Raw genomic sequence first — 6,369 nt, forward strand, 5'->3', positions numbered from 1 at the left:
TTGTGTTACGAAGATCTACAGATTGTCTCTGACGGAGATTTATGCACTAGGTGGTCATAGATGCCAGTAAAACTATAAATACAAAAAATAACAAGATCTCAAATATGAATAAAAAGCATATTTGCGACAAATATAAAAATATGCAACTTACGTATTACGAGGATGTTTACGAAGTTTTGAAGAAAACAAAATATATTTGAATTAACACCTAATGAAGGAACCTAAGAATTTCACGTAATGGTTCAATTTTGCAACGTGTCTAAGTGACATTTGTATATTAATTATAACATGTAAATTTAAGATCGAGACCTGTATTGATGTTTACGATTGGACGTATATTTTTATCTTTAATTTATATCTATCATATGATCAAAACCAAGCTTTAAACTTAGTTTAAAATCCCATTCTAAAATAATACGGGAAAGGACAAGAGAGAAAAATACAACAGACAGGGCAGGAGGACACAACGACTAAAGAGTAGTCCAGGGCATTTAGACAATTGGAGAAGCGTATCTTGGACGGCACCTGTCAAGCTTGTCTACCGAGAAGTAAAGTCTATATAGTACCAACGAAACACTATTTCGAAATGTTGGGGTAAGCTTACAACAAAAAGGTGTTCTTGCAAAACCTGAAAATTCCACATATTAAGCTGCAAAAGTTACTGAGTATAACAAAGTGTAGATGTCACTCAGAAAACAAATGCTAAACATCTTGGTAAAAGGTGAAACCACTATCTCTTCCATACAATCAGAATTTTTTGCAGTAAGAAGAGTGGGTAGCTGAGCAAATCATAACAGCCTTGAGTACAAATCCTCCTTTTTAAGTGTCAAATAAATACAAGTCCTGAGCACTGTTTCTGTTGAGTTAAATGCTCCATTAGCTGTAACTTTAAAGGCTATGTATTCTGAATTTTGTGTATCAACTAGTCTTTTATCCAAATTCTAATAGCGCTGATCTCGGTGTCAGGTTTGTTACTATATTAAGCTGCGCACGCGACTTCGAACACCGCTGCCTGCGCGGTCGTTGTTGCAACTTGTAGTCTGAGCCATAAATTCATATGAATTAGTGTGATTTCAGGGTTCGCGCTAACGTTCGCCACAGTCGCAAATTGCGAATAAATGTCCGATGTGGCGAAAAAAAATTGCTACGCCTTCGCCACGCGTGGCGAAAGCTCGTGACCGGGTGCCGTGTTGGGATCATTGACCCTAGACGTCTTCGAAAGTCACGTCAGTCCTGCGATCCCAGACTGACTGTTTTCCCGAAGGACCAAGAATTTCGACATGCGGGTGTTCATTGTGATCGATCCAAAATATGTACTGGATTATTTATGTAGCCAACTATTCTAACAACTAGTCGTTTTTCTAAATAAGTGTACGTTATTTTCCGCAATCCAAATTTTCCAGCATGAACGCTGCAAGCATCGTGCGAAACATTTGACCACGTACGTCGCGTCAGGGTGCAAGCATGAAGGGTAATTTGAGTTCACGCCGGCCAGCATAGCAGCACAACGTATTCGAAACAGCATGCACCATCGTTAATCACGCCGGTTCTGTCACTTTTACCTTAAAGTATCAAAATAACCTCAGATTATCAAAATATTCAGTCATTTAAATATCTAGCCTTTGGAAAAAAATAATTCGTTGCTCTGTCGTACGTCAACCGATGATCGACGGCAGAGTTCCTGAGCATGCAACTGACAGACTGAAGTGATGGCGTTGTAGTTTGACCAGAGCTAAAATGAGCATGCGCGAAAAAGTTTCAAGATCCCCAGTTTGTATACTCCGGTCCATGTACGGTTTGGGTAGTTTCGAGACACCCAAACAATGCAAATACGTTACGAATGCACGGTACGATGCGGCTTGCGGGCAGCGACAAAATAGTTTATTGATTGTTCTCAGCTGGGAAAGAAACTAAGTTTAAAATAGCGTCTAATTTACAAAAAAAAAAAATAAATAAATAAATAAATAAGCAAACCTCGAGAAGAGAACAAAGACAGACGAACCACGGTCTAGACCATGGTTGAACAAATTACATCAAGGTTTTTGTCTGTGCATGGAGGCATAAAATGTGAGACTGCAAGTTAGTCGGTTGATCCTAGATTTGGCATATTGACGAACTGCTCTTTTGATTTTTCACTGAGTTTGCGAATTTAATTAATTTTCAAAACCCAAGCAATTTTTTAATACCAATAGTTTTCTTTGATACTTTATGGACCATGCTTTGCATAGTCAGGCAATCACTGTAATTTTATCCAGATCACCAGATAACAGTATATACAGCAGTTTTTAAATCATGTAAAAAATAAAAGAGAGGAACAGTCATGGCCAATGATTAGACTTTGATGATTTTTTTCATGACATGTTGTGCAAGTTTTGTTCCAAGAACTCTCTTTGTTGTTTGTGTCATAATAAAAGTTAAAAATAAACAGAAGTTTGTTTGTCCCTGTCTATAAAGAGAGGGGTCAATTTATTCACCAGCACTCATGAAATATAGATCTGAACGGAGTTAAGACCAATTTTTGTTTAATACATATTTTTTAATTGAAGGACAGACAACTTTCACAAAGGACCTGGAGTTTTACTGTGCTCCTGGTCCTTATTATCTGCTGCTATAAAATTAGCAGAAAATGTGCTCAGCAGTTTATCTGTCGAGGAATCCTTAAAGTATGTACAACAGCCCTGGCCCAACATGTGGATAATAAAGTATAAACGTTATTGAAAATAGGGTTTGTGCAATTTGTATGTGAAATTGATTTGTTGGGTGTGGCTAATAAAAATTGCTTGTGGCTAAAAAAAATGATCATTTTAGCCACACTAACAGACTGTGGCTACAATGAAAAAATTCCTAGCGCCAACACTGTGTATGCATTACGACGCTAGCAGGTTTTGATTTCATCGTTCTTGCAGAAAATGCGGACAAATTTTTGCACATTAATGAAAGAAAAATGACGTTAAGTGATCAGCGCTATTGCATACTAAATGCTGAATATTCTGTTTGTCAAGAGAGCAATGCCGAATGGCCATTGCTATTTTTGAAAACTGAATTCTAATCCGGACTTATAAATGACCACATCGTTTTAGCACAAAAATAATGTTCAAAGTAAGAGCAACTTATACTGCGTAAGAACTATTTGGGGCATTCAACAACGAACATTTCACCTGCGGTAACTGCTTGCCCCACCACCGGGCTGCTTGCCCCCTCGTGATCAATCGCGGATCGCGCAGAAGCTGATGGAAATTCAGTTCATTCCTTATTCGAAGCTAAACCAATCAAGAATCGTTTCGATCCGTCTTGTATGGAGACCAAGCCAATATAGCGCACTTCCGCCGATTTGGAAACTTTGAGGGAGAAATAAACTTGTGAAACGGTCGATCGATCTTCACTTACGGTATACTGCAGTCCGCTACAACAGGAGGTGCACATGTACACTTTACGTACAGCGGTTGATGTACCCCTTTACGATAGGTAATCTGATTTGTATCGAAACGATCGTACGACATTTGCGTTTTTGCGACATTTGAGTAAGTTGCTGCGTCATTGCCAACAAAGGAAGGACACAACGCGTCGTATTTTCGAGCATACGATCTGTGTTTGTTTTTCAGATTTCGTCCAAAAACCTACCCGCACGCGGACGGCAAACAAAGAATTTATTTTTCGGCGTAATTTGTAATATTGCAACATTCAGTTAGGGCACCCAACACTTTTGAGAAATTTGAAAAATATAAAGATCCAATTCTCCTGAATTAGTTCCAATTGTGTTAGTGTTGTAATACCGAGATGTTGTTGTTGTTGTTGTTGTTTTTGTTTTTGTTGTTGTTGTTGTTGTTTAACGAATGGAACATACAAAGTTATTGACTGCTTCTGATTGTTTGAGTCTTAGAAAACGCTCACAATATACTGCCATGCAGTTGCACACTGCTTTAGATCTTACTCACGTGAGTACAGCCGTTTAAAGGCCCATTGCCTCGTAACCTGGAAAAAGGGAAGTCTGCGGAAACCAAATCGCCGCGACACACACGTGTCACCGAGTAAGGAGATTGTTTTCTATCACAAAAAGGCGTCAAAAATTTGCTAATAAGCCAGCATTGATGGTTTCTCCCTCATGTCGAAATGTGACAGGGAAATAACAACTTCCACTGACTGCTAATGTTTACTTCAAACAGGAGTAATGTTCGATTTGTCCATACTTTTGAACCTTTTACATCAACAATAATGATTTTAACTGAGTACATTCAAATTCTTTAATTTCAGGACAAATCGGGGACTGGAAAAATGCTTTTACGGATGCCCAGAATGAGGCATTTGATAAAGTCTACGCTGAGAAAATGAAAGGATACGAGCATTTGATGTACAAATATTAATGCTACAATTGGTGTAGCTTTTCATGTTTTTTCCTAATAATTTTGTTATGCTTCTTGTATTCAGACGCTGATTCTACTCAAATGCTTGTCACCAATTACTTTGTCAAAGCGTGCAGGTTGTAGGTTTGTGGTGTCCAATGTTGTCGTAAACAACTGAGTTTTAAGTACGGACCAGAATACCATGTGAACAATAGCACTGTTACACAATGTATCATTTTGGCTACTTTGTACCTAAACATATTTGAGAGGCATATAATGGCATAAAACAATTTAATAGCTCAAAATGAATATACTATCGACCGTTGAATTTATTGTCCTTTTCATCTTTACTAAGCAGTTTTCTTGAGCTTCTCCAAAATATGAAAATTGAAGTTCAAAATATGCACCCGATAGCAAAATTACTTGGCTAAATTTACCGCATAAAACAATATTGAGTAATAGAAGAGACGACTGATCAACACAATTGTGAACTTGAACAAGAAAGTTTGATTGGCATATACCCTGATTTATAGTGCATGCTAACAGTTTTCCACTTGAAGATAAATAATTTTGTGCGTTGCTCTAACATCAGCGTAGCAAACACCAACTAAGCCTATGTACCTCAGTGACACTTACTTACTCAGAGTTATGTATTTAGTTTCGAGACATAATCTAGGAATAAGGCACGACACACTAAATCATTTGACTTTACCATTCACAATATACTGACTAACATTTTCCTCTTAAGAACCGAAGTGCTCTTTCTCACGAAACTCGTTTGAATACGAAACATTGTCTTCTACTGATTTTCTAAAGAGCGCCACCAACGACGCTTCACCTGATACCTTCGTTTAGGGCTTGAGAGACAAAGCTACTCCTTTCACAACAAAACAGACAAATGAACGTATTTCCCTCGACTTTCTTCTTTATTGCAAATTTTAAGTTTTTACAAATCAATGTACAAAAATGTCACAACTAGGAAACGAAACAAAAAACAAAAGCTGCATTCACATCAACTGGCTCATATTTAACCATGATGAAGAAAACTGTCTGTCACGCTGGTTAGCAATGAAATTATAATGTACAGGTGTTCTCTGGGCTATATGATATGCAATATCAACACATCTAGTGAAAAAAATTGTGACTGAAATATTGACATTGTAGACTGTATAATTGGGAAGCCAAGAGTCAATATACAACAATGTTGTAAATTGTGTGTCAGTGCATGTATGTGTAACATATGTATATATATACCGGTATACTATGAGGTTATTACGAAAATACCGCAAAGGATGCACAAGTGCATCCTTTGCGGTATTTTCGTAATAACCTTATTATTATACATCTTACATTCCTGATCGGGGCATCAAAATGTCGGAGTAGTGACCGTTTTCGTGCAATGTCAACAATTTTTCTTCCGATTTTATCGCGCCAGTGTGGAACGCTACCTCGGACGCGCTTCTGCAAGTTTTGGAGTGTGTGCACTACACACATACGTACGTACAGAGCGCGCGCGAGACTTGTTCTGGCACTCGTCCAAGGGGTCCCTTGAAACCGTTCTACAGTGAACGCGCAGATACAGCCGCAGGGAATGGGGCGCCTTGAAACCGTACGTGTTACAGAACGGGCGTGCGTTCCGTACGGCTTTTTTAGCGCACGCTAAATTCTATTGTTCTCGATGGTAGATGTATAATAAATATATATATACATATGTATATATATATAAATATATATATATATATATATATATATATATATATATATATATATATATGTATATCTGTTAACAGATGTCCTCGTGGAAAATTAAAGTGCTCGATTCAGGAAGCTGAGAATTTCAAATAATAACACGAATGACTTCAAGTACAAAGTAATAATATCTGTTACTTAAGTTCCATGCGCCTGAAGATTGCACGATGCATGAAACTTACGTAACAGATATTACTTTGTATCTGAAGTAATTTGTGTTGACTGTTTCCCAAATGTCAGAGGGGCAATGGTCTCCAGCCCTCAAGGGCACATAATCTCT

General features: G+C 37.8%; 1 long non-coding RNA gene across 1 annotated transcript in view; it reads left to right on the forward strand.

Moving 5' to 3' along the window:
* LOC139122057 (uncharacterized) overlaps positions 1-5,464 on the forward strand; it is a 6,692-nt gene extending 1,228 nt beyond the window's left edge. The window contains exon 3 of the long non-coding RNA XR_011549384.1: positions 4,252-5,464. This is a non-coding gene — a long non-coding RNA (uncharacterized lncRNA). The remainder of the gene's footprint in view (positions 1-4,251) is intronic.
* The last annotated feature ends 905 nt before the right edge of the window (positions 5,465-6,369 follow it).

Source organism: Ptychodera flava, chromosome 2, assembly GCF_041260155.1.
Source record: "Ptychodera flava strain L36383 chromosome 2, AS_Pfla_20210202, whole genome shotgun sequence".
In the NCBI taxonomy this organism is placed as follows: domain Eukaryota; kingdom Metazoa; phylum Hemichordata; class Enteropneusta; family Ptychoderidae; genus Ptychodera; species Ptychodera flava.